Source organism: Porites lutea, chromosome 8 (assembly GCF_958299795.1).
Source record: "Porites lutea chromosome 8, jaPorLute2.1, whole genome shotgun sequence".
NCBI lineage: Eukaryota > Metazoa > Cnidaria > Anthozoa > Scleractinia > Poritidae > Porites > Porites lutea.
In genome coordinates, this window is record NC_133208.1 from 18856918 (window position 1) to 18873187 (window position 16270).

The 16270-nt window shown below is 40.4% G+C and overlaps 1 pseudogene; it reads right to left on the reverse strand.

Moving 5' to 3' along the window:
- Positions 1-260: 260 nt before the first annotated feature.
- On the reverse strand, positions 261-3069 carry LOC140945934 (uncharacterized; annotated as a pseudogene).
- Positions 3070-16270: the final 13201 nt, after the last annotated feature.

Genomic DNA, 16270 nt, shown 5'->3' on the forward strand with positions numbered 1-16270 from the left:
CATCAGCTTGCATTCTGAACATCCCTTTCAATCACGGGTTTGTGCTTGTGCAAGAGGCGAAGAGAAACAAGTAATTGCCAGCACTAGCACTAAAAGAAACTATGATCAGAATGACAGGAGCTTTAATAAATTGTTGACAACTTGTGTTCATTTTATTTTTTAGGTGTATCTAGAAGTATAGGTGAAGTATACTTCTCAATCATTACCAGAATAAATAGTCTATACAATGAACATTACTAATATTCCACCCTGAAGAAAACTAGTGTTGGCATGATAAACTAATAACAGATGTATTTTATTTCGTGGTGTTGAGAGGGCAAGATCTGTGGGTTGTTCTTTTGTGAGAAGCTGAACCACAGCGACAGGTTCTGTTGCTGATGACAGTTACTTCGGCCACGTCCCCCAGTTCATCATCTCCCTTGTCGTCTTGACCATATGAGTGAACGATGGCTTGACATTTAACCCACTTTTTCCGGGCCTCTTGGTCTTCTGCTCTTGCCACCTTCATCCGCACTCTGAGCGCTTTGGAGTGATTTGATTTCTGCTTTTGAAGTTCAGCAGCCCTCAATTTAACAGCCTCACTGAGAGTCTTCACGATTGCTGGAAGGATGGGTAGGTTACTTCTTTCATACAGGCTTGTGACCCAGTGGTACTGAGGGCCTCGCACTTCATAACACCAGGTCATATTCACAGTCCAGCATTTGTTGAGGTCATGTAGTGTAACCTGTTCAAAGAAATTCCTTTTATTTTTTGTTTTACTTGACAATAAAAATTTTACCTTTGGCATGCTGCTTACTTGAATAAGTACCTGCAGCTTCCAATAAACAACCCTTTTTCTTTGACACCCTACTCTCCCCCGCTTCACACACAGCTGTTCAGAAATTTAGCAAAGACCATTTCCACCCACACCTAAAAACCTATGCTGCAGATACACATTGAACAAAGTTAATAAACAAATATTGAGATGAATAGTGGTAGCAGATAAAACACGGATGTGAATCATTATTTATCTTACTAATAGAAAATGTGTGTGATGTTCATTGCTATGCCCGGGAGTGAGCAGAAAACATTTCAAAGAATAATTTTAAATATGTACCTCTGCAAACTCTGATCCTTTGCTCTAAACTGAGGAAGTACCGTGAAATGTGCTTCACATAGATTTGAATGTCCTCTTCCAAGTTCAGGGTGAATGACAGCCTCTGAATCCTCAGCCGTTTTCTCACACTCAAGTCTGTAGGCCATCCAGTGAAAGTCACAGGTTAGGGACCTTGATGTGGTACTCTTTGCCTTCACAACTGGGTTCTTCATCCTCATCACATTGATTACAACTACAGGAATATTGCGGGTGGAACCCACATGACTCTTCATCCCAGGAATGAATGTCTCTGCAGTGGTACTGGGAAACAACACGCATACGCTCTGCATAATCTTCAGGGCTTTTGCACTGTTGAAGAATGCAAAAGTGGTTAATGCGAGCTCCCTTAATGAATGTCTCTGATAAACAACCACATCCAGACTTGTGCCGTTCACATTTGCACTTAAGTGTTTTGATATTAGGAAACTTGTCTTTGAATTTCTGTGCAATGTCGTTTGAGAACTCCTTTTTCTTTGCAGCCTCTTTCAGGTTGTTCGTGTGAGCACGTCCAACATGCCCTCCACACTTGTACACTGTGCTGTTGGAGTGGTGTTCAGTGACGGACTTTGCAGAGCTGGAATCTCCATCTTGCCAAACTGTATCAACATGACATCCCTCTTTCTTTGCCTGTTTGTAACACTCCCCGGCAAGGACCCCCTCCATAGACTTGGCCGTGCCAGCATACAATTCTTCATCGATGACATCATCTTTCCCTCGTATGCATTTATGCCCATACCAGAGAAGCCCCCCCCCCCCAGTAGGGTAGTTCTTTATAATAAAAGAACCATTTTTACTGAAATGCCCTCTGGTATGCCAAACACCATCTGACGTGACAACCGCCTTTTTCCAGCTTCCTAGGACAGCACCATCTTTCTCCTTCATTCTGTTTTTTTTCTCTTCACACATTTCATCTAATATTGCACTGATATGTGGGTACACCAGCTTGACAATGTCATAATACTTTTTCTTAGAAACACAGCTTATTCCAAGGAACTGCTTTAGTGTTTTTTCAAATTTGGCAAATCCATGACCGGAGATAAAGAACGCCACCCCTAGTGCAAGTCCCACCACAGTTCTTTTAGAACCCTCCACTAGTGCTGACCCCTGAAAATTGATGGTTCGAAGAGTGCAGCTATTGCACGTGAAGACTGCATTTAGTGAGCCACCAAGACCAACTTGTTCAACTTTGGCAAGCACAAGAATACCTGAAATGAAAGATAATAAGACTGAAATTAAAACAATGACAATAATAAAATTTAGTAACAACAACAACAAATTAAAAATGATATTACTATTATTATTATTATTATTCACTTCACTTTTTCCTTCCTTTTTGATTAGCCCAGAGCCCACCATGTGACCTATAAACAACTGCCTACAAATAATGGTCTGCTCATGCACATAAGTATCCAACAGTGATTTAGCCATAAATAATATTCTGCTCATGGGTAGTTGTGTCCACAAAAAACAAACTTAGTGATCTGATAATAACACCATTATTATTGAACTTGGTTTTAGCAAACTATTGTAATTTGTCAGTGTCTTGCAGATCAATATTATTTGCCTAAGTCGCTTGCCACTTAAAAATAACGATATTTTACACAACCCCGTCCAAAAATTGTTAATTATTATTATTGTTTTGATTATTGAAATATAAAATATGTAAGTAATTGTGTGGCAGCTAAGTAACTATGTCAAAATAAGTAAGTTTATGCATATATATGCCTAAACGGCTACTTGTCCATGCCACAAAGACATGTAAAAGCTACTCTAGAAAGGTCACGCTCACTAAAATAGGTCAAGGAATATAATGCTGTTGAAAAAAAATCGAGAAACTTGCCATTGCAATCGCTGGTGCTGCATTTAGACGTGTCAGTTATTTGCTGAACCAAAGCCATTAGCTGAGACTCACAAACAAACAACCGCCTTTCCATCTCTTCTCCTTTCCGCAGCTTCATTTGGGCTTCTTTCGTTTCTTCACCTTCACTAGGCTTAGCCACAAGTTGCCGGTGAATCCCAAAAAAGTTGCCGATAAAAGTGTCTAAAAGTTGCCAAAAAGTTGCCAAAATTTTTCTGCTTTTCGTACCTTTTTTGGGTGTTAAAGATTAAAAATTCGCACGTTGCTTCTTATCAAAACTTTATTTGTCAAAGTCCAATAATAATATCAGAGGTTCTTTCCATTTCACTTGATTTTAATAGTCTGAAAATATGGAGGGTGTATGTCTTGGCTAAGTTGAATGCTAAGGTCAACACCGTCTTTACATAAACATCAGGCTCTTGATTGGTTTCCATGTTTCTCCACAGGTATCAGTGAACATCCTGTTCTTGCACGGGGATAAGAACCCTCTCATATATTTTTTAAAACTTCGGTTACAGCTTCGTCATTTTCTGTGAATTGAAAGGTGACTGCAAAAAGGTTGTTCAGCAGATCAGGACCTTTTATCCAATAATCATTCAGTTGGTGACCACGAAATGAAGCAGATGAGTTGAAGACTATGCAGATGGGCGTTGTCTTTTCAGTTCTCATTATCTTGTTGTGGGCAATGTAATGCAATGCGACAAGCAGATGAACTGGGCCATTTCTTCGGCAGATTTCCTTTTCATAATTATTGTCTGTTCTGTCCCTTGTGGATATTTTTCCAGAGCCTATTTCTGTAGCATGTCGCCTTACCCCATCCTTTGTCATGTAAGGGACTTATTGAGCACTTATGTAAGGGACTCACTGAGTGTCAATGTTCATTGAGCATCTTTGTGAAAAGTGTCTCGAACACAAAGAGCTTGTCATCTACGTTGTCATAAGTATCCATGACACCAAAAGGAACAATATGCAAATCAGCTTAAAACACGTGATGATCAAACTAAGACTGCGGAAATAAAGCTTGCTGCTCGCACCAGGAGGCAATCACCAGGTAGTGCATTGATGGCCTCTTGTATAGATTCAAGCTCGAGTGTCCTCGTTGAGATGGACAGCATTAGAAAAACATTCGCCTTGTGGACTGATAACCTCAACCGGTGCACCACAATGAAAAGCGTATGTTGCCCCTCCATGACGAAAACTGTGGCCAGAGTATTGAGTGGGTTTCAGGCCGGCAGAACAGAGAGAATGGCGTAATTCGATGGTGAAGATGGCCTGCGTTATGGGACTAGTATAACAAATCACAGATTTATTTCGAGAATTAAAAGATTGTGCCTCGATCCTTCCTCCATTATAATTTGGTGTATAGATTTTACCATTCTATAGCTTCCCATGCTGATGTTTAGAAGTGGATCTTCAAATGTTAGCACATCAAGAGAGTGAAGAAATTTAGTTAAAAAATGTGTGAAATACATTAAAACAGACCAAAATGGTCTCGAACGTGTTAATGCCACATGTGATTAATAACAAGGTTGCTAGGGGTCTGGTTATGACAAATAGAATGACTGCTGATCTGAGTGAAATAACTGCAGGTACGTTCAATGTCCAACGTGGGCTTCAAATTAAAGGCATCTTTAATTAACATTCAAAGTCTTTTAAAGCTTTTGGTTTTGAGGTTCTTCTCCCGGAAACCAATGTTTCAAAGAAAATGTCCTTCCTAGCTATTTGATTATGAGCTACAAGGGCATATCCTTTCCATGGGCAAGCAAAAGAAGATCTGGGCGCTTCTTTTGGCTGAGGAGGATTGGAGGCCTTGTCCTCTGACTTGTGACTTTCCTTTGTTTGTTGAAGATTTGAGTCCCAGTTGTATGACTTGAGACTTTGCTTTGTCTCCTGATGAGGATTTGAGACCTTGTCCTGTGACTTTCCTTTGTCTGTTGAGAATTTGATGCCTTGTTGTATGACTTGAGATTTTGATTTGCCTTTTGAGGATTCGAAGCCTTCTTGTGCAACTTGGTCATGGGGATTTGAGGTCTTGTCCTGTGACTTGTGTTTTCCCTTTGTCTGTTGAGAATTTGAGTCCCAGTTGTATGACTTGAGACGTTTCTTTGTCTGCTGATGAGGATTTGAGGCCTTGTTTTGTGACTTTCTTTTGTCTATTGAGAATTTGATGTTTTTGTTGTATGACTTGAGATTTTGATTTGCCTTTTGAGGATTCGAAGCCTTCTTGTGCAACTTAGAGGTGTCTTTAGTCTTTTCCAGTTTAGTAGCTGGCTGTGTAAGGTGATGAGGTGGTGCCGATTTACGTTTCCCTGGTTGATTGAAAAATATACAGTTAACTTTTCGATTTTTTCGGGGACACTGAAAAATGCACACTGCAGGCTGTCTGTAAAATGAAAATTTGGTTAGCCTAAATATCAATCTGGTTATTAGCCTTACGAGGCCTAAATAACATTCAGGTTAGCCTGTTTATGGTTAGCTCTCGATAATAGTGAGGGTAACAGCATATCTTACCCCTGGTCTGCAGAGTCTGTAGTCTGCATTTTGGAGTGATCGATTTTTTCACTAAATTCAATCAATACATAAAATACAACACTTACGATAACATAGTGGGATATTCGTGGTATGCCATGAGCACGAGAAAACATTGTATAACTATTTTAATTTATCCCGTGCCTCTGATCTCACATATGCATAAACGGTGAATTACCCTTACTAGAAGAATCCAAACAAGTCACTTATAAAATGAAAGGTACAAATGACTTCTATTGATCTGATCAATAATAACGTCTGTCCTTCAAGCCACACTGGCCTGCAAACTCTACAGCATGAAATAACTACCAGAAATCCAACTGAATTGGCAGGCCTAGAAATACGAGCAAATGAATTAACCTTTGCAATAAATTACTATTTCTATAATTAACGTTTTTAAAAAATACCTGCGGGGCATTTGTTTATACTCTGCCTTGGTGAAGGAAAATGTATTAGCTGATTTTTGGGCCAGTAGAATTGTTCACCTACCTAGGAAAACGTGTGAACACCCTCATTCAATAGGGATAACCATTTCAATATTCCATCATCATGATATGACCATTAGCCTGCGAACAGATGTATTTCTGGTGGTCGCTTCTCTCCCTCCGAAATTTTCGCTGCGGGTGGAACAAGAGGTGAAAAATGCATCTGCTCCCTGCAGGCTATATGACCATGAGCCAGTAGTAGCATTGGTGATGGGGGAAAAGGGTTTCTCTCCCAAGGACTTGTCATTCAATTAGTCACTGAATAATAACTAATGTCTCGACTTACCTTAATTCAATCCCATTTTTATAACTGAATACATGTATATTGTAATGTAATATAATTTTTGGCACAGAGAATGAACAACTGGTGCCAACTGCCCTTAAAGAATTGACGGCTAACTGTCAGTTATCACAGACTATACTTACTTTAACCTCTTGGAGCATTTTCTTGCCAGTCTTGGGTCCAGTGAGTTCCACTGGTTCATGCTCCCGAGTGATCCTTACTATTTTTCATGATCACTGCGGCGTAATCATCTGCACCAATAAATTATAAACCATGTCAAAAACTGGTATAGTTTGGATTCTACAAACCGATAGGCCCTTTGCAATTGCATCACTCAGTCACATGACCTTGCCAATCATTAGGGTTGGTAGAATGAAATGGCTTATTATATAGTAGGTAATAGCAGGTAAACTCATAATTTAAGTTTTGAATACTACAGCAGGTAAGCTTACCTGCCGTGTTATTTAGAACTTAAATTATGGGGAGCTAATACGAAAACCTACCGCTTAATTGGCTCCCCATGCCCAGCTCACACTGTAGCCAGACTTCCAATAGAATGAGTGTGTGTGAATCAACAAGACAGAAAAAAATCGAGTGTATACTTTTAGAAGAGCTTAATATTATTGTTGTCATTATGATAGTTGTCAGAAAGGGAAAAATCATATAGTAATGAGTAAGGTTGTCAATTTAAATGTGAGACTTTACACATTAAGAGTATCTGGGATTTTTTCCATACAAATCCTAGCCTGGGTGCCAGAGGGTTTTTCTCTGTGAACGGCAAAGTGGCGAAGCCGTGATTGTGACATGCCCACTCTCCGTTCGAATGTTCACCCCTACTCGTGAAAGAAAATAACTTACCATCTTTTGTACATGAGTACATATATCTGGCTTTTGCCAGTTATTCACTTCGTAGCATGACTTTCACAGCATCTCTACAAATTAATCAAAGACAATGGTAACAAATTCAAAGAGCACAAGATTGAAGTATTTATTCTTAAAAGTCATGCAGTATGGTTTTTGCAGTACATATTTCAAGGGGCGGTGTCACTGGCATAATCAGCTGTTTCGACCTCATTTAAAAAGGGGCGTGATTGAGGACATTTCAGCTATGGGCAACATATATGTGACCCTCCGCAGGAATTTGATGCTAAAGGTGAAAGCACGCTCACGACACGCTTACACGACACTCTTAGCGTGCCGTAGATCACGGATATGCGCATATTAAATTGAAAAAACAAAGACGGACACACTTGCCTTTGTTTTGGTAAATTTAACACGCTAGACCTTTTGTTTTTTTGGAGCATGCCATATGTCACGGTAAGTGTGCAAATTATAGCACGCTTAGCGTGCAATTTGGGTAAGACACGCTGAACACGCTTGATTACTAAAGCTACTAAGATGATAAAAATGGCTTGGGTTTTCAACGGATTTAATCAGCATCGATAACTGGTCGAAGTGAATCAAATATACTAATTGAGACTGTTTTGGAATTTGATAGTAACCGTAGCCATTTGAAAATCACCACTTAATGGTCGTCTGTAGCCTGGAATTAATGCGAGATCAGTGTAAACCAATTCCTCCGGCTGTGGGCTGTTGACCAGAATCGCAAAGAGACCTGCTATCGCATGCGAGGCACTGAAGTTATGTCGCCTGAAAATTATAGTTATGCCGCCGGAATCTTTATTAGCAGTAATGCACAGTGGAAGAAACGTTGCACGACGAAACTAAAACGGCTGTGTAGCAGACTACTTTAAGACAAATAATTGTAGGCCGTAATACTTCTGATGACGCTAAATCGGTCGCCGTAACTTCATAGCGCGAATGTTTCTTTAGATAGTTCTAAAACAGACGGCAACCACAAGAAAGACAACAGGATGATTACGGAATTTGGACAATAAGACTGAAGCATACGCGATGTAATATTTCAAATTTACATACATTATTTTAATACCGGTTTCGCTTTTTGTGTTATTGCCGGCCAGATCAATTAAGCAACATTGAAACCGTTTTGGAATTTTGTAACATCTAGAGAAGCAGGCTGGTTTTCATTTGATAACTGCAATCCTTGCAATCGCCAAAAAATAAATACAATTTAGCAATCCTAGCTCTTGATGATTTCTATTTGATCGCTGCGATTGCTGCGATTGGCGAGAAAGTGACTTAAGTCCGAAAGATCACTGTTTCTCAGAAAATTGCAAATGTGTTTTAAATTAAGGAAAGTTAAGATAACCTTTACACAGCTTCGTCAGTAAACATTTCTGGAAAGAACTTTGATTTTGCAATGCCAATAAAGTTCTACCCATAAATCCAGTAGGTCCTACCATTCACTGTTTATACTTTTCAAGCGACAAACTTTTTCTTTCTCGATAGTTACTAAAAAAGGGTGCCGTTCATAATCATTTACGGTTCCTTTTTGTAGAAGAAATTCATAGATAACAGCTTATAGATGACACGCCTTGCGTGCTTTTGCGCACACTGAAAGAGTGTTGTGCTTTTTCGCACGGAGCTTTTTGTTTGAAAACTTTAACACGCCCTTTTGTTCGACTTGCTCACGCTTAATTGTCTCAAGCGTGTCCTCTGAAACAAAAGAAATTGCTAATGAGGCAAGATTGCAAGCGTGGTAAAGCGTGTTAAAATAAATTCTTTTGTTTTAAAGTGAAAGCGTGTCGTGCGCGTGCTTTCACCTTTAGCATTAAAATCCTGTGGAGGGTCACATATATACTTTAAAAGGAGCAAGGTTAATTAGTTTTATTATTCATTCAAAATATTTCCCCGATTCTGATTGGCTAAAAGCACTCGTTTAATTCACCATAACCAGTTACTGATGACCAAATTTGGAAGAATTTTGTGTTTAACGAGGAAATGACGTCAAAAATGCAGCGTTTTCGCAGGTTAGGGCACCGTTAACCGAGAAGACCTGGGGACGATGTTGAGTTGTTTTGATTGTGAACTTGAAAAATGGCGGACATTTCACTTGTTTCAAGAGTAAGAACTAGGCGAAAACATAGCTAAAAACATGGCAAAAACAGCAAGAAGACACCTCGAAGGGCGACATCTACTATTTGAAGAATATTTGCTGAGCTAGACAAACCTAAATGTGCACTATCAAAGATGAACTTACATGGATGGATCGATGAAGGTTAGCATGTTTTAGCCTTGTTTTTAAAGTAGGAATTATTTTGAATGAATAATAAAACAATCATTGAATTCGGCTTTCGTATTATATGGAGAATTATGGAGATCTCGGGGGGCTGTTATCTGCCTCGACGGATAAAACCCTCCTCGATCTCCATAATTCTTCATAAGATACTCAGCCTCATTCATCAATTGTTGTAACGCAAGAGATGGAAATGGTTTGAAATTGCCATTATTGAATAACTTTCTAATTTTAATGTGGCAATTAATCATTGTTATAATTACATTCTCTTACCCACTTAAAAAGTGAAATCTATCAACATCATTATCATCACCATCTCTACCCTCATTGTATTATCATCGTTACCATAATCTGTATCCAGTTGACTTTAAGATGACATTAGTACCTTTTAATGGCTTTCTGTACTTCTTGAACTAGCAAAAAAATATGCAAAAACACCATGTCTGAGACAATAACATCAATCAAATAGTTATTATTTACCCTTGTAAAAATTTATTAGCGATCGCGCCGCGATCGCGGCGCGATCACTGTCAAAATCGCGTAGCATTTTTGGCCGGATTTCGCGGCGCGATCGCTGCGTTATTCGCGGCGCGATCGCTGTCATCAATCGCTTAGCGTTTTTGGCCGGATTTCGCGGCGCGATGAGAGCGATCGCTGAGCGATCGCTGTCATCAATCGCTTAGCGTTTTTGGCCGGATTTCGCGGCGCGATGAGAGCGATCGCGCCACGATCGCTGTCATTAATCGCTTAGCGTTTTTGGCCGAAGTTCGCGGCGAGATGGCAGTGATCGCTCAGCGATCGCTGTTGTCGATCGCTTAGCGTTTTTGGCCGAAGTTCGCGGCGCGATTGGAGCGATCGCGCCGTGATCGCTGTCATCGATCGCAGATGGTTTTCGGCCGGATTTCTCGTTGCGATCACGGTCCGGACGAAAAAGACATAAATGAGTATTTCTTATCTCACAAGAAGAGCAGTGAGCTGAAATTTGTCCTGAAAGTTGCAGTAACATTTTACTACCTTGTGACAAACGGAGAGCTTCTGAGCTTTGCCGAAAATCGTGCATCATAGAAAGTAGCCGCTCCGTTTCAAGGCCCCTGGTCCGGCCAGTGGTTCCGGCCAGCTTTGGCCACTTTAATTGGAAGCCGACATCAAAAGTGCGTAAAAAGAAACCTTCCAAGCACCATCTGATCTAAATTCCTGTATATTTTTTAAAGGCTGCTCACTTAAAATTCGAAACCAAACTGAGATTTCTGTGTAAAGAGCTAACGTTTGGTCTCTCGAAGAAACTAAACCGTGAAAAGGTCTATTGCCACCATTTTAAATGAATTCAATCAAAGTTTAGAGGCAAAAAAAAAATATATTTGTCGTCGCTTGTTTACGTCCTCAAGAAAAACTTCCCATCAGAAAATGTTGTCTAAGTCATGCCGCGACCGAAAAGCGTGCGTCATAATGCACGTGCAGGACGTGCAGAGCAATGTTTTCCTTGTTAGGCCCATTGCTTGCCAAGTTTTTTGACTTTGCTAAATGGTACAGCTCCCAAATGAAAAATAAGTTTCATTTTATGGCCTTCTATATCACAGGCGTTCCCTTGTCAATCACTATTTGGCTAGTTTGGCCGGACCAAGGACATAGTACGCAAAATTTACTTTGGAATATTATCTAAACTTTGGTTTTAAAATTCAACCAGCCGACCGAATTTTTTTTTTTTTTGCAAGTCGAAAGAACATTTCTTGTACGCCGTGTACACCAAAAATTAGCCTTCTTAACACTTAATTGCATATACCTGAACTAAAAAAACATCCAAGTAAATTAAGGCGTCATAAAAAAAGCAAAAGTAACAGAACAAAATTTGCCTACGACAATCGAGCTTAAGAAGGCAAACAGATCAATGAAAAATCGGAAAGTTGCGTTTGTAGTTTAACCTTATTTTCTTCCCGAAAATTACGTACATCACAAATTAAAACGGGCCGAAACTTATCCGAACTTATCTAGGAAAGATCGAAGCTACTCAGTCTGCAAGCAGGGTAGTATAAATCATGTCGAGATAAAGCTAAATTTTCAACTTAAACGGGTCTAAATAGGGAATGAATTTTCAAAAGAAAGGTCTTATGTGAGAGTTCAGTGAATCGTGTTTTTTATTTTTAGCTAAGTGTGAGCAGAGTAAAACGTTTATATCCTGAAGTATTGAGATAATGAAACCGCCTATATGCATTGGTTTCTTTTCTTTTGATCCACTTGTCCATGTCTTCAGATAGGTTCATCCTTTTAGGGATAAAAATATTTTTTCTTTTTTCCTCACGCTAATGATATGTTTCATGTTCATTTACCGTGCTTAAATATTCTCACTGAAATTCTCCATACTTCTTTACAGTATTAAGCCAATTTAATGTGACGTCCCACATGTTTTGTCTTCAGCCTAAACGTTAACTTTGAAATTTACATAATGTACAAACTGATCAGTAGTCACAACTGTTGTCTTTGCCAGATTAATTGTTGCTGCGGAATATTCAAGAGGCAATTATGGCTCTTGGTATATTGCCATGTTTATGCCCCACAGTACGTCCAGAGCGGTTTTCCTGTTGAGAAATTAAAACCAGTTAACCAAGAGAGTTATCCCCGAAATCAGAGTATTGATATATTCAAATCAAGACAAATCACTGAGTTCTCCAGCTCAAGTAGCTTAAGACTTACACCCCTCGAAGGATATAAAAAAATGTGCTTAAAAACGAAGGCTCCAAAATCAGAAGTTTTGCTTTCTCGAACTATTAAAAGGTAGCTCGAATTTTTTTAGCTTTTGTTTGTTTGAGAAGCCTAATAAAATGCTAACCTTAATTGTGTTATAAACTATGAAAAGTGCCGGAAAGTATAAAATCGACAACACGGAATGAATATCAAGCTTGACCTTAATTAGGTTTAAAATTAAACTGAGTGATAATAAGAAGTGAGTAGACTTACCTTTTTAAATACGTTTCTTTGTTTGAACTTTGAACATGTCAAAAGAATCATTAATAAAAATTTTCCAATGTTTAAACAGCAATAAACGGCCATTGCCAATTGCATGACAAGTGAAATGGAGAGCAATTTTTTTTTTCAAGGTACGCGTCAGCCTTGAATCTTGGCCACCCGCGTCGCAGTGGCGGGAAATCGGATTTTGGAATCCAGTCCCCAAGGGCGCGATCCATTCAACCAATTCCGGAATATTTCGGTCCAAAACTCAATGGATCGGTTTGGTCCAACCGGAAAAGTTTCGAAAAAACGGGTCCACCTTTTGAGGTGGACCAATTTTCCCGGTCGGACCAGTTGGAATTTTGGTTGAATGGATCGCACCCCATTACTCTGGATTAAACCGTCACGTACATGCAGGATTCATTTCTGTTATTAAGGACCATTAAGTAAAAATCATGTTGATTACAACCTTATATACAGCAGCTTAAAGGCCAGCTGGAGCGTAACAGAAATTCATCCTTGGGCTTAAAATGACTCAATTAGAGGTGAGCGAGAAAAGGTTTCCTAGCTTTTTGCTAATGTAACTCTGGTCAAAAACACAAGGAAAACCTGCCTTCTCTAGAAACCGGTAAAGTTCTAACAAACTGAAAATGACTGTTATTATAAGCTTATAGTTTTTCCGAATGTTCGACCTCCCGATATTGATATATTTCTGTAGTCATTTAGTTACTTAACTTTCCAATGTTTTATCATAATATTATTACTATTTTGCCTGCCCTAAAAATTTTCACAATCGCAAGTTTTGAACAACAACATAATGGCATACAAAAATAAAATAATATGCCCGGCAGCCGGGAAGGGTCTAAGCTGCACGGCAGCCAGAATGTTTTTTTGATTTTCTTCAAAATCCTTTTTTCTAAATATAATCGTTTGAAAGTATTATATCTTCGATTAGAATTACCAAGGGATTAGGAAAACAGGAATGGCTTAGCAGTAGAGCGGTTGTGGTTTCTTGGGCATAGAGCCTGAGAGTGGACGCCGTTTCGACACTTAGAAACATTCGAGACTCACGAGTACGTTTTCGCACAGGCTAAATGCCCGGTAGTTTGAAAGCCATCTGGAAAGTTAGAAAGCCTGTTAGTAAGCCAAAGGATGCATACTAACCTCGATTAGTTTTCCAAAGCAATAACGAAAATATTAAGTTCTTTCATTATGAAACCTTAGAGTCAATGCACTGTGTGAATCAACTAACGTGTGGTAAAAAAGGGTGCAAAGGCAAACGCAGTGCGAATTACGGCCCATAACAAACGGGAAAGGCGGTCCCTGATAACACCAAATTAAATATAGCCGGTTATAAAAAAACAACTAACGAGTCACGAGCGATAAGGAATAACAAGACGAGCTAAAAACCAGACTAAACGGGGCGTAAAAGACGTGAGAGCTCAAAAAGAATAATACGACCGACTTATAACAGAAATCGCGACGATAACTGTGATCCTCGGTTATCTCCTTCGCGATAATGGCACTGAGATTGCGGACGCGAACTTAATTAGAATTGATCGTGATCACCACCTGGCGATCGCGATTACTGAACCACGATCGAGAGCAATATGGCACTCGAAGATCGCCGATTACAACTTAACTAAATCGCACCGCGATCGCCATCACCGCTTCGCAGTAAGTACAATGCCCCCTGCGATCGCAATTACCAAACCGGGATCGTAGTCCTGACATATAAATCACGGATTTAACTTTACTAAATCTCGCCGCGATCGTGATCACCACGCCGCGATAAGTACAATGTCGCTGCGATCGCGGATACAATTTTTCAAAATCGCATGACCCCATAAGCTGCATAGCGTTTAATATCATCGAGCTAAAATAAAAACTGTCTGTCTTCGCGATCGCAATCATCTTCCTGCGATCACGATCATTCCGCTGAGATCGCTATAACTTCGCCACGATCGCTCTATCTTCACCATCGTGACCCTGAGATCGCGGATAATATTTTTCTGAATCGCGCCGCGATCGTAATCTTCTTCCTGCGATCACGATCATCGGGCTGAGATCGTTATAACTTCGCCGCGATCGCGATTTCATTGCCAGCATCGCAATTCTGCATGCCTTGGGATCGCAGATACGTTTTTTCAAAATTGCACCGCGATCGCGATCATCTTCCCGCGATCACGATCATCGCGTTGAGATCGCTATAACTTTGCCGCGATCGCGATCACCACGCCGCGATCGCGATCATCGCGTCGCTATTGCAAGCGCGATTTACTTCAATTGCATCGCGATCGCTGATATCGCGCCGCGATCGTGACCACCGCGTCACGATCGCGATCACCGCGTCGCGATCGCGATCATCGCGTCGCGATCGCGATCACCGCGCCGCGATCGCTATAACCTTGCCGCGATCGCGATCACCGCGTCGCTATCGCGGGCGCGATTAATCTAAATCGCGCCGCGATATGCACAATCGCGCCGCGATCGCGGTCATCGCGGCGCGATCGCTGATAAGTTTTTACAAGGGTAATTGTCTGATTTATGAATGGAAGAACATATAAAAGTATTATTTTCAGTTATTAAAATTATTATTAAAGTTATTATTATTATCGCGCCGCGATCGCGGCGATCGCTGTCAAAATCGCGTAGCGTTTTTGGCCGAATTTCGCGGCGCGATCGCTGCGTTATTCGCGGCGCGATCGCTGTCATCAATCGCTTAGCGTTTTTGGCCGGATTTCGCGGCGCTATGAAAGCGATCGCTCAGCGATCGCTGTTGTCGATCGCTTAGCGTTTTTGGCCGAATTTCGCGGCACGATGGCAGCGATCGCTTGGCGATCGCTGTGGTCGATCGCTTAGCGTTTTTGGCCGAATTTCGCGGCGAGATCTCAGTGATCGCTCAGCGATTGCTGTTGTCGATCGCTTAGCGTTTTTGGCCGAATTTCGCGGCGCGATTGGAGCGATCGCTGTCATCGATCGCAGATGGTTTTCGGCCGGACTTCTCGTCGCGATCACGATCCGGACGAAAAAGACATAAATGAGTATTTCTTATCTCAGAAGAAGAGCAGCGAGCTGAAATTTGTCCTGAAAGTTGCAGTAACATTTTACTAACTTGTGACAAACGGAGAGCTTCTGAGCTTTGCCGAAAATCGTGCATCATAGTAAATGACCGCTCCGTTTGAAGGCCCCTGGTCCGGCCAGTGGTTCCGGCCACATTGGCTACTTTGGAAGCCGACATCAAAAGTGCGTAAAAAGAAACCTTTCAAGCACCATCTGATATAAATTCCTGTATATTTTTTATAGGCATCACTTAAAATTCGAAACCAAACTGAGATTTCTGTGTAAAGAGCTAACGTTTGGTCTCTCGAAGAAACTAAACAGTGAAAAGGTCTATTCGCCACCATTTTAAATGAATTCAATCAAAGTTTAGAGAGAAAAAAATATTTGTCGTCGCTTGTTTACGTCCTCAAGAAAAACTTCCCATCAGAAAATGTTGTCTAAGTCATGCCGCGACCGAAAAGCGTGCGTCATAATGCACGTGCAGGACGTGCAGAGTAATGTTTTCCTGGTTAGGCCCATTGCTTGCCAAGTTTTTTGACTTTGCTAAATGCCACAGCTCCCAAATGAAATACAAGTTATGGCCTTCTATATAACTGCTTAATAAATAAAGTGCAGTGTTACTGGGAAATTTTCAAACAGGCTGTCCCTTTTCAATCACTATTTGGCTAGTTTGACCGGACCAAGGACATAGTACGCAAAATTTACTTTGGAATATTATCTAAACTTTGGTTTTAAAATTGAACCAGTCGACCGAATTTTTTTTTTTGCAAGTCGAAAGAACATTTCTTGTACGCCGTGTACACCAAAAATTAGCTTT